Below are 13,544 nucleotides of genomic sequence, written 5' to 3'. Positions count from 1 at the left end.
CGCGTAAAAAAAAAACAAAAAAAACACGAGAGAAGACTGTTTATTGTAAGTTGTGTCCTCGTAATATTATTCATTGGACAGCGTCATAACCAGCAACACCGTATCGAGACTTTTGCTGTTCTGAAGCACGGAATGATTTAGAATTATTATTACTATTTTCCCGTTTCATATCTGTAACTACGCATATTAAAATTCCTTCGCGTTTCCATGTAAACATTATGCATGGCGTCCTGTGTCTTATCTATTGCACATTGCCAGCATCAGGTCTCCCGTACGAAAATGTCAGACACAGGCCGATATGAAAAATGCCGGTTCCGCCTGGAAATGCGCAGTTCCAGACGGGATACAAACTGGTGTTCCAATTTTCGATCCAGGCGGAACCGGCTGGTTCCAGTGGCGGTGTCCCAATTTCAGACCCAGGCGGTGCTCCGCCGGAATTCCCGCTGCGCGCACCACTGGATTCTACAAAAGCATTTCGCGCGATGCCCTTAGCCGTTACAACCGAGAGATCGTCGCGATTTCAGACTTAGGCGGACTGGGCCTGAAATCGCGACGATCTCTCACTTGTAACGGCGGCTAAGGGCAGCGCGCGAAATACTTTTGTAGAATCCAGTGGTGAGCGCAGCGGTAATTCCGGCGGCGCACACGGTCCTCCAGGCGTCGTCACCAAACACGGAACACACACACAGCACGCACAAACACGGGTCCATATCACAAGAGCGAATGACATTTTAGCGAACGGCGACATTTGAGCGAATGGTCGTTTTAGCGAATAACGGGGGCGCGCGTTAACCCATCCGTCGCGCTGCGCTTTACGCCGCTTCACGGCGACAGTCTACGGCAACTCATTACAAAAATATGAACGCACTTGGCCCACCCCAAAAACGCCGCTTCGCGGTGTCCGACTATTCGCTAAAGTGTCGTTCGATGAAACGTGGGCGTTCGCTAAAACGTCATTCGATCAAGTGAGTGCCTCCCGTCACCAAGCATACCAGCGCCAAGCGCATACAGATGCCGAGCCAAAGTGCAATGGGTCGGCAGCTTCACACAGTATGAAGATTCAGAGCCGAGGTCAGTGGGTATCCATCTAGGGAAAACGATGGGCGCGCCAGTATCCGTGCGCCCACAGCGCGAACGTCGCCGCCGGGCGAGCGCCGACCGACTGTTCGACGAGAGGGAAGAACCTAAACTCTCGGAGCGCTGCCGCCAACTGCAACAGACAAAGCGAGGCGCGCGCGCGCGTGGAGAACGCCCGCTCGCAGCGCCTGCGTAGCAGATGCACCTGTTCCTTTCAAACAGACTCGGAATACGGAATCCGGGAGCCGGAACGCGTACTGACGTAATCACTTCCAGCCCCCGTTACGTATCCAAGTCTTCACGGTTTGATTTAAACGGCGCGCGCGGCGCGCTTCCCTCCTCCGCCCTCCTTGCCGCCCACGTGAACGCCGGTGGCAAGGAGGACGGAGGAGGGAAGCGCGCCGCGCTGATTGGCCGCGTAGAAAATACGGAAACTTACGTCACGACACAGAAAGGAGAAAGTTGAAAAATTTTAATCTCTTGACTACGGGTGCCGGAAACCGTAATTACATCACCGCCCGTACGGAGGGAGCGCTGAGGTCACTACGGGTTCCGGCACGAGACCGCAAAAGTTCCCCGCCGACCCCCCCCCCCCCCCTCCCCCCTCCTCCAGTGACTCATGTGCGCGCCCGCTGGATGGGAGCAAACCCTACTGGAACCAAGGGGAACGGATCGGATCCATTCATCACCGTGCTGTTCCAGTGCGTTGCGTCTCACTGGATCCGACCAGTTACACCCAGAACCGCGCCGCACCAGGTCGGATTCGCGCGGATCTGAACTGGAACCGCTCCGATCTGACATTTTCGTACGGGCTACCATTCAAATTAGTCTTTTGCCCTTTCGGAACATGCCGAAGTTTCTATGCACTTCGATTTATGTCTGGTGAGTTTTTTTTTTCTGGGTCCCAATTATTGTACAATGTCATAATGAACTAAATATTGAATTAAAAAATAAAGTATATATATTCATCCACCTTATATTCTTCATTTTTAATGTTTACTATGACTCAATATTGTATTTAAATGCTTATCTATAAGTATCTACTTATTTATTTTCTGGCCCTGGAGACAGCGACAGATCCCCGATCCGGCCCCTAGGTGAAAAAGTTTGGGGACTCCTGATCCAGAGAGAAAGGAGGCATGCACTTTTGGTCGCTTTGGAAGAGTGAGGCATAGGTCGCCGGATATCGGTGGTCCCGATGGAACCATATTTCTGGCGATGCTTTGATACGCACGAAGAAGCAGAAAAACACCACTTGGAGGAAGGTAGTGTCCTTCTAGCCTTGTTTTGCACAAAAACACTGGCGTCACGCGTTGTATAAGAATAAATAAAGTTGACGAGCACTCGAACAACTTCAACACGTGGCGACAAAACGAACACGCCTAATTTCTCTCTCCGCTTTTCTTTCGTATCGTTTGACACGGCAAGTTAGCGGCTTTCTCACCGACCGTACCGTCCGCATCATGAGAGCGGACGGCAAACCATCCGAAGCCTACCCGGTCCGCCGAGGCACTCCTCGAGGCTCCATCTCGTCCCCCACCCTCTTCAATTTGGCTACGAAGGGTATACCCCCTTCCCAAACAAAATCACCGGTCTACAACGTGCCATATATGCCGACGAGCAAAAATCCACCCTTCAGGCTGGCCTGGACGTAATCAACTCCTACACTCGCACCCCGGGTCTCACTTCCTCTCCCGAAAAGTCGGAGTACATCAGCATCCTCAACACCTACACCAATAAAGCTGAAGCCCACCGCGCCTTCAATCAGTTGAGCATGGCGAACGAGTCCGTTTCCCGCCGCAAAGCCGTACGCATCCTCGGGCTTATATGGCAACAAGACGGCGGGGGCACCGACTGGTTACGACGCACCCTAACACGGGTTGGGCAGATCACCCACACGATTACCCGTGTCAGCAAAAGACGTTCGGGTCTTTGCGAACATAAACTGGTCAAAATCGCGGAGCCAACCATCTACTCGCGCATTGTATGTATGGCCTACCTTATACATCACCCTCGCCTGGAAGCCGCGCTTCGCAAATGCCGTCCCCCCTCCCCTCCCCAAATCGAGATGGAAGTACCCCGGTATGACCATAGCACTCTTGCCCAAGCTGCTGCCCTACAGAACACAATTAACGAAAAGTTCCAAGCACACCAGGAGGCATAAGAACATCGCCTCCACACCTCTCATCGAGGCCATACTAAGTTACAACGTCCAGAACCTGTCTACTTTACCTTCTAACCCTACACGATTAAATGTCATCCCCAGACGCACCATCCTGCCCATGCCCTAAAAATGGATACGAAAACCCACCAAAGACGCCGGCAAAACTACGTGGACGCTGGTCATACCCCGGTCGGAACCACCACGGCGAGTGTCGGGCCTCGCGATAACATCGTGCGTCCCCACGCGGCAGTTCGTTCCTCCTCCGACGCTGAAATCATCGCCGTAGCGCAAGTCATTTGCCGCCTTTCCCACACCTCCCCAATCATAACAATTCGAAGCGATAGCCAAAGTGCCCTTCGGGCTTTCTCGCAGAAACCCACATCCATGCCTCATTAGCTTCTCATACGACACTCGCCCCTCCCTACGTGTCCTACTAGAGTGGTTGCCTGGTCACCGGGGGATCTCAGATGATGAGCAAGCTCATGCCCTCACTCGTGAAGCATCAACACCAAGCGCCCCCACACGGTGGCCGGACACCTACTGCCCTACGCACTGCAGCACCGCGTGAACACAGAAAACAGCACCGCGCGAGGCTGAGACGCACCTTCCCTGTCCCGCCCCCCTCCTCCTCTCGTCATGACTCTTCCCTCATTAGAGAGGCCCGAATATCCTTTCCAACGACGCCATCCAAAGCCGCGTTGAACAACGTCGCGGCTACCCATCCTCTCTCATGTGTCCCCATGCTCTCCGCACCTACTGGACCTGTCCCCGCGCGCAGTCATGCCCATAGTACCCTAACCTATCCCTCCCAACCAATAGACTACTTCCATAAAGCCCTGCATGCAACACGGCGCGCGTTGCACTCTGGGAACTAGTTGGCCAGGGAGGAGTGTGGCATGGTTTCGGTTTCGATCGACACGTCGACAAGAGATTACACACAGAGCGTGGACTATTAACGGCCGTTATCTGATGTTTTCTGGTCTCGAGAGCGTCATTTGTGGTCTCTAAACTAACCTAAATGGCCAGACCTCGAAGCTTTAGCACAAGCCCGAGACGTATAGCATGTCTTAACACAGGCTTGTTGTATTTTTGTACTTGGGCCTTTCTGTTAGCGTTTCGAGGTATGTGGACGAGTCAATGCTGGGTATCTTGACGCTGCGAAGCTCGGGGATCTTGCTTGTGTACGAATCAACAAGCTGTAGCAACCAATAAGTATGCATACATTGAGCTCGAGCCTTTACATTAGCACTGTTGATCAGGAAGCAAGTTTGTTTGTTTCGTGAGTCAATAGACGAAATATAATTTTTTGCAATTACTGTTTTTCTTAATACATCTGAGTACGCGAGGTAAAACTCGGAGGCGCCATTGAAAAGCTCAATTATAACACCCTTCTTATCTCTTATCCGTACTGACCCGCAGCACTGCACGAAGTCCCCACCCGCTTGCATTTTACTAATATTCAACATCGCGTATGCGCATAACGTTATCCTGCAATTGTATAGACACATTCGCACACACAAACCGTTTTAAGAAAGCAAGAGTCGAGCGCTTGTGTGAAAAATGCCGCACCGTTCGCCAGAAGTACGCCGGACGGGCATGAACCTTTATGCGGTGCGCGAAACGAACGAAATTATTCAAAGTGCATTTGACGTTTGCTAATGGCCATCATATTTGTTATGTGTTTGCTTTCTTCCTGCCTAAGTATGCCGAAATCATTTCAGACACACCGTTCAGGCACAGATCTTGGACGTCAGTAAAAGCTCGTCTAAAAAGGCTTAGGGAGGACTAGGGGACGCTTGTTAGGGCCTCCGTCGTAGCTAGCCGATCTCAGCGTTTGCGAAAACTTAATCTTCTATCAGCATAAAATTTGAGTGGGGGATATATGATGACACGCGGAACACATCATAGTAACTTTGGTGCAGTAGTAAGGTCGAATTTATTGCGTTTCCTTAAAAGTTCATGCGTCAACGCTGGGCTCAATTTTGATACTCCTGTGAGGATGCGGCTTGCTTTTCGCTTAAGTAACCAGAAGCGGACGTTTGGCAAACAAAATACGTGTAAGGCTCCAGGTGACCAAATTTCAGTTGTAGCTAACTGGTACTAGACGGGATTATTGAAATTGAACTCAAAGGTGAGGTGACTAAGCCACGTCTTACTACGTTTGCATACGCACTCTTAATATCTGGTGTTTCGGGAACCAAGAAATGTGTCCCGGTCTTCGTTTTGTATCGCTCGAGAACAAGTGTATTGTACGTTTGTGAAAAGTCAGATAATCGAAAACGCAAGCAGCGCGTTCTGTCGCGGCGCGATAGCATGAGATGGAGCTGCTCAGTCGAAACCGAAACTGAGTGGCCAACTAGTTCCCAGAGTGCACTGCGTGGTATTTTGCCGCGATGGGGCGCGTCGGTTTTGGAAGAAGTCCATTCCACGTCCGTTAGCTGGGAGAGCTGGACCAGCCCACCCCGGGACGCGCAACTATGACCCCGTCTAGCGTCCCACATCCTTTAGATTCGACGGACCAAGCCGCCGACCTCATCGTAGGAATTTGCGTGATGCCGGCCACACACAACGGTGACGCGGACCAAGAGTTATCTTAAATAACAGTTATATCTATCTCTCGGAACCATCGATGCCTGCGCTTACGATATGCCGCGTCCTGTTCCCTTCTCTTACCACACCTGGCTCGAACCGACGAAAGATATTTTTTACTGATTTCAAGCACTGTCAATTGACCATTAAGAATACTAAAAATGAGCAAAAATAATAAAAAAAAAAACCGAGACGAAGAAATAATTTAATAGTAGGCATTTAAAGCGATTAACCCAAAATTTCTTAAATGTTTCACTACTCAACCGTTTCATTTCGACGCAGAAAGTGAAACGAAATTTAGACGCGATGTTGGCACACATTTTTGACATCGCGGTGAAATGCAGCAGGATGTAGAAAGGTAAGCACTTTAGCGCAGTTTGGCGCAAAGGGCGCAGGAATTACATCACCGAATAATAAGAATTCCCCCGCGCCCAACCGAACACAAGCACTCACCATTATCCTTTGAATTTCAAAATTTGCAAGAGATCATGAAAGCGCAGAAGCATTCAGCCCTAACAAGCACGCGTGTATACGACGCTCTGTCACAATGTAATGATGGATGGAGGGGGGGGGGGGGGGGGGGGGGCTACGCTCAGTATTATTGCAGGTGCATGTCTATACTATTCGCAGTGAGAGGTACCCATAAGTGAGTTTCGGAGACGTTCGCTTTATGCGGTATACACGCACTCCTCACAGACAAATCTTTTTACTCAAGAGTTTTCGTAGATTGTTTTCGTCGTCGCAACGCTCTCCGCCAACCCGCTACGATACCCGCAACACAACAGACAAGGCCATCGGTGAGTAGGCGCAGTGACGGCTTCTTCGCTGCGGAGGGCTTAGCGGAGGGTCAAAGGCGGTCTACGAAAACTCCCTATTGTCACGCTCGGCGTAGCATGTGATTTCCGCAAACTTGCAATAGTATAGCGTTAGTTGAAGTGTATATTCTCATTTCGGATTGCGAGAAAAATTCACCCGACGGTCACTCCCCGACGTCATGGCACTCAACACTAGTTTTACTTCAGTAGCACTGAAGAAAGTCGCTCTATACGTTCACAAAAAAAAAAAAAAAAAAAAGCAATATTTATCTAACGATCTAATATGAAGACACGCGCTACAGCGGTGTCTTCATAAGTAAAACAGAGCACGTTCGTAACTTTCAGACGTCGCAGTTGGAGGGCGTTGAACACCCTTCGACGTGCAGGCAATAATCACAGACATTTCGAGACGTCGTCATCCGCCGTTCTCGGTCTAATTTTATCCTTCCATGTCAGCGGACGACGGAAGATAAACAAACTGGGCCTGCCGATATACACTGCTTCTCGCATCTGGTGCGCCCAAGGAAAAGACAGCCCGGAGTGCAGCAAAAGGGGCGGCACTTTGTCATCGTTGCTTACACGGCCGCGCACGGGCGCGACATACGGCGGTTCAATTAATCGAGCGTTGACTCGTGGAAAGCAGGAGAAGGGGCGTCACGGGGAAACGAGGAGCCCGATGATCGCGGACTCCGCACAGCAGCGGAAGGGGCACGCAAGAGGGACCGCGGCTGCTGTCCAATGTCCGAACCCCGCCGCGGTGACGACCCCCGTGGTGGTCTCCGACGAAATAACGAGATCCGACGGGAAGCGATATACAACTGCCAGCACGGCGCCGGGCCTGTTGAAGGGGGGCCTGTTGAAGGGCGGCCCGTGCGGGCAAACGCGAGCAGCATGCATGCGCGTGAGGTATACCCCCGGCTGGCTCGCTCACGCGGGCGGAGACATAAGTATGCGTGCGGCCGCAACCAGGAATTGTCTATACTCGTAGTTGTGGATACTCTCGGCGACAGTTGTATATACTTTTCAATAGGGAAAGTCGGAGCAATTGTGCTCGCTTTATCGACTTCCGAGGTCGACTGGTGAACGACAACTTTCGCTCGAGGCATCCGAGCGAAATTTCCCGTATGTGCTCGCATCAGGACAAATGTTGTGGTATACGTTTTTTTTTTCCTTTCTTTTCGGATAGAAGCTTATGTAACTCCACGAAAAACCGTGCGTGTTTGTCATGTCCAAGCGTCATACAAATATCTTCAATCCTGTGTTCGTTCGGTATATTTTTTTCTTCGGTAGTGTTGTTGACAGAATGGTGAAGTGATAGGAAGGGGATCAAACGCAGTTGATTGTTTTCTTTGATATAATAATCTTCCAATTAAAATTTATAAATAATTTTTTTTGATTTAATATATGACAATGTTTTAGAACAGAAACGTTCCATTCTGTAATGCCCGTTTGGTCGCCTAAAAATGTAATGACGATGATGATATATGATTCAAGCCCCCCCTTGCGTTTAACTGACAAACCGTCCAGTCGATGGAATATCCACGTAGAGAGAAGGAGGGGATGAGGAGAAAGAGGAGGAGGAAATGGTACAATTTTCGCGATCTCCCTCCGTCCACTACAACTTCTCGTGGAATCGAAAAGAAAGCTAAGCAAACCTACGGCGGTATAGCCTCTATTTTCCAGACATCCCAATCAGGCCCAAATTATGTCGGGTCCAGCGCTATTAGGCACCGAGGAGTTCCAAGAACCCGTTCTCAGGACGGCGCCGCGATCCCCGTTCAATCGCGTCCAGATCAGAGCCCCGCTGCGGGGTGCTTTCGAGCGGCACCACCGCGTCGGGTCAGGGCCGTCGCGCTGCTCTCGTTACCGGTCGCCCCGATCGCGCGCAACTGAGCGATTGGACGGGGACCGCGTTTTCACCGTCCGATCGCGGTCGTGGGGGGCACGCGCCGCCCAGAAGCCGTGCCCCGATTAGGCCGATCAGATGCCCTTCGCAGACGCCACGCACCCGTCCTTGAGTGTACGTGGACGGGCAAACAAGACGTCAAAGTGTCTCGTTGGCACGTCCTTGGAGTACAACCTAAGCGTCAAAACGTTCGAAGAAAACCCCAGAGCACGCCGAGAGCCAATCGCTGAGATCTACGATTGAGAGATCGGCGGGGCCAATGACGAGGCCGATACTTTCTTTAGGCCTAAAACGCCAGTACAAAGTCAGTTTTGCGATCTCAGTGAAAACGTGAGTTTGTGTGCACTTTGTCGGCTACTTGCCAAATATATAGTGGAGCGTAGGTATACACAAATGGCACGAGTGAGACGTGGCTGTACACTGTTGCACGCCTACTAGGAAATAAGGCCGTGATGGATTTTCACACGTCACCTCCCGGGGGCGGGGCCACGGACCGGACGCGAGCTCTGCTTCAGCGTTCGGCTTGCATCGCCTCGGGTTCGAGGCAATAAAGCCGGGGTCACACTTACTTATACTTCGTACAAAAGAGTAGTCTGCAAACAGATTGGAACGCGAGACACCGCGAGATCCGTGCTTCGAATGTCGTATACGGCAATGAGTTCAAGGAGGAAACTTGACAGGCGGCATTCGAACCACTGATATTGCGGTGACTCGTGTTTGCAGGCTTTCTTTTGCATGACGCATGAGCAGCGTGACAGCGGCTTAAGTGAACACCAATACCAGCCCCGCTTCAGGAGGTGTTGGTGCTATCCAGATGTCTTAAGTAAATAATTACGTTTACAATTATTAGAGGCTAAATTGTAATTAATTACCGTTACAATTACCCTTCCATGAAAGTCGTGATACCGAAAAGTAATCCATTACTTTTGTGGCGTCACTTCAAACATTACTGTCCGTGAGTAAGACACGAAATAAAGTACGGTTATTCGAGTGTTTACTCTCGCTGCCAGTAGCACTGTATTGACTTTGAGTACCTCGAGCAGCAGCTGGCTCAAAGAAAGTCTCGTCAGACGTCTTGCCTGTTTTTTTCGTGAAGAGGTCGACTGCCACTCCGAGCACCCTTTCAACAGGCCCTGAATGAGGGTGCCGAATTGTGCCTCACGAATGCTCGATGCACGTGCATTGCGGTGCACGTGCAAGTGACGGAACTGCTCGTTATCCAGGAGAAAGAGCAAAGGTCTTTGCAGTCGGAATCGCCAAACTATACCAGTTGGCGGTACACGAAGTCAGGAAGACTGCGTAATTACAAGCGACAATTAAATAATAAGTGCGGATTTTACATTCATCTTCCCTCGACTCTAACGTTGATGCGTTGGTGGGCGATGTAGAATAAAACTTTTTTAGATACAAACATCTATAGGTTATAAAGCGATAAAAACACCCAGGCACTTCTCAAAACATAATTAGAACGTCGGTTAAGCAAGGAAATGTCAAGGCACGCTTTCCGTACGTACCGTTTCTCGATGCCGTTCAAAAACGCACGGAGCACTGGCCGGAGTATAGGTTGTTTGCACATGACGTCAATCCGCCATTTTGTTGTTAGTTTGTTTTTTCAAACAAATTTACTACATTGAAGGAATACATCGTAACTGGTTGAGATGATGTCAGCGGTGCTCTACGCATTTGATGGGGCATGTAAATCCTGGGAATGCTCGAGTTTGGCACACGCCAGACAGCTCACAACAGCAAAATGGTGGACGAAACTACGTCAGTGAAAACACCCTATAGTACACCCCAGTGTTTTTTTAGATAGACCTCCGCCGAGGCCACGGGCCGCCGGAACAGCAGAGAACTAAGTAAGATCCACTCATGTGTTTAACTCCCTCCTCAAGTCCGGAATCTCTAACCTACCATTTTGTTTTTGTTAATTAAAAGTCTGCGTTCAATAAAAAATGTGTCAAGTTGTTGTAAAAAAAAAAGAAAAAAAGAAAAATTATTATTTACGAAGAGCTCACTAAAAGCTGACGCGCGAAAAGGGCTACAACAGGGGTGCAGGTAACGTCAGGCCAGTCCCCGAGATGTGACTACAAAAATGCTAGCAGCTTTTAAAAGCAACTTTGTCTTGGCCGAACAAACTAAAAAGCAGCAAAAAAAAAAAAAAAAAGACATTGTTTCAGAAGAGAAGTGTTCTCAAGTTTATCGAAGAGGCAAACAATCGCTCGGTGCCCTCCTCTTCCCGTCTTCGATTGCAAATAAAAAAAAAAAAAAAAAAAGACAAAAGGCAAAAAAAAAAAAAAAATAAATAAACCGCATGCCACCTGGTGAATGGCATCCATAGTAACCCTAAAACGTAGAGGAAAAAAAAAACGGACAGAACAACAGAGTCTTAACAAAGGGACGTAAAACAAAAAACAGATACACTACACCACTTTTATATTCGCACTTTGAACATATCCTTTATGTACAAATAACCACCTGGGCACTTTGTCGGTAGAGTGTGCGGGACAAAATAAAAATAATAATAATACGGGCTAGGCATTGTAAAGGAAGGCTCTGAGCAACGGAAGAACGCCAGGCCTCGTTTTACGCGTGTCAATGAACGTGAAGTTGCGTATTTATTCCAACATATATAGACCCGTGTTTTCTCCTACCTATCTTCCTCTGCTGATTTCTTTTCTTAATTGGAGATTAACTTACAATTAGGACCAACCAATAATCCTGAGCATAATTTGCGTGTTTACCGCGCTAAGCCAGGCGCTCCCCCAGGTCAGTCGCTGCTCCTAGCACTCCGATGCAGAGTGGTGAAGCTCGACGCGCGCGCACTGGTGAGAAGCGGTGAACGTTGACGCCGAGCAGCACTATACTCTGTTTCATACATAGTGTGCAACGCTGTCAAAGCTACTGGCGCGAGCATGGAGCTTGATCTTGCTGATCCTTTGCACGCGTTCTCGCGCAAACAAAACCATAGATGAAGCCACGCGCTCGCGCCAGTAGCTTTGACAGTGTTGCACGCTAAGTATGAAACAGAGCATAGTGCCACGGTACTCTGCAGCCAAGGAACAAAGGCGTGCGGCAGACATGACAATCGAGTGATCTCAGCAAGAGTACAATGCCCCCGTTATGTTTAATCACGGTAGCCGCAATCGGCCATCCCGCTATTTTGCAAAGTTTCCTCGGGACTCTTAGTTCCTGACGTGGACGACATCGTCTGGAAATTTAGACGATGTCGGCGATCAATCAGCTAGCGCATCAACCGGCCAGAGCGGCAAAACCCCAGCATCAACGGCTCTGGCGGGTTGATTCGCAGCATCAAAGCGCGACATCGTGGTATTCGTCACCTCTTTCTACGTGTTCTTTCATCGGCTAAAACAAGTCAAGTGCAGGGAATGTCCCGTGACTTGCACTTTTAGTATGCGCATTTCTGGTTGTACGTGATCGAGCCTTCGACTGTGCTCTGACCTAAGATAAAACAAACTATAACGATGAGTAGAGACGCTGTGAAATATATACTCGTACCATTTTTCTTTCCTTCCATTTTTGTGAATATTAAAGTTCTTAGCAAAAATATCATTCTGGCGCTGGCGCAAGATGTAGCAGACTTTCGTTCATGACGCAGTTTGGCGCATTTAACGATTTACAATGAGACCGTTACGTATACGCATAAGTGAGGACATCATTTTACAATTAGTCCAGAAAATACGTAATGATTTCTAATAGAAATATACGCAAAAAACGTTAAAAAAGAAGAAAAAAAAAACAAAAAAAAACGAGGGCAAGAAAAATGAGTATATTCCCATTTTGGCGTATATCCCCATCATGAATCAGAACCAACTAGCCCAACTCGCAGTCTTAATGTAATTATTCCGTTCCAAAGTTACCGACAAATGTAAGGGATTAGAAGTAATTTCGTTACTGTAACGGGTTACGTACAAGTATGCAATAGGGCATGACACTAAATCTAGGTGTTATATATTCTAGGCATGCTTTGGTAGGGGTGTTGGTGAGGAGAACCTGCCATGTGCCGCGCTGTTTTGCCTGTCAACGTAAAAGCAAAGAAACAGAAAAGGTGACGGGAGGAAGACCGAGAGGTCATCACTTGGTTTCCGCGACCACGAGACAGTAATGTGTTGATGACGCGTGCTTCCAGTGCTCTGCGTGGCACGATGGCGGAAATAGACACATCCGACAGATCATCCATCAGAACCACGAGGCCAGACAGGAATATTGCGGGCTCAATCATTTCACGACCCCTCGATGACTGCGAAACGACTGGGTTCTGCGCGTTGCGAAAGATGGAGGTTCGCGCGAGACAGGGCAAGGCGAACTGGAAAGAACGAAGAACAAAAGGGCAGAAAAAAGTGCTTCTTAAAATTATGCACGAGATACATTTGTGTTGTAAAAGAGAACGCACCTACCTATGACGAAACGCGTCATGGGCGAAGCAAAAGTGAACTGAAGGGAATGTGGCAACCGTACCTGGAAGCTAGTTTTTTTTAGAAGGTTACATAATCGAAGACGCTGTTTTCAACCGACAGCTGACAACTACCCCATTCATTATTTAATAATAATAAAAAACTCCATTGAAAAATAATAGGAGCCACACCATTGACATCGTAAGGTTCTAAAATAGCCATCTGATCAATGCTCGCAAAATGTTAAAAAATACCTTTCCAAGATTTTTTTTTTCTCGAAAGAACAATACACGCGCGTGTAAGCCCGTACTTTTTTCGTGGCTTTCAGCACTTTTGCACTAGTGAGTATAGTGCAGTACAAACAAGCTTGAGTGACTACGATGCTACAGGAAAGGTAATTGAAAAATAAGGCTACAGAAGACACAACGCATGCTACTTCCAAAGTATATATACTGTGCAAGTGTTTCTTCAACATTCCACTTTTTGTTGTTTCTGATTTGAAGGTCACGTTCTACGCGGACTGTGGCAGTATTAGTGTAAATAAATAATAACACCACACGATTTTCCTGGGTGACTTGTCA

General features: G+C 48.6%; 1 protein-coding gene across 3 annotated transcripts in view; it reads right to left on the bottom strand.

Moving 5' to 3' along the window:
* LOC8024778 (coronin-2B) overlaps window positions 1–13,544 on the bottom strand; it is a 237,124-nt gene that overhangs the window by 47,196 nt on the left and 176,384 nt on the right. The window lies entirely within an intron of this gene.

The sequence above is a fragment of the Ixodes scapularis genome, unplaced genomic scaffold (assembly GCF_016920785.2).
Source record: "Ixodes scapularis isolate PalLabHiFi unplaced genomic scaffold, ASM1692078v2 PGA_scaffold0__279_contigs__length_252992795, whole genome shotgun sequence".
Taxonomy (NCBI): Eukaryota; Metazoa; Arthropoda; class Arachnida; order Ixodida; family Ixodidae; genus Ixodes; species Ixodes scapularis.
The sequence above is the reverse complement of the archived record's forward strand: the minus strand, read 5'-3'. Positions and strand labels throughout refer to the sequence as shown.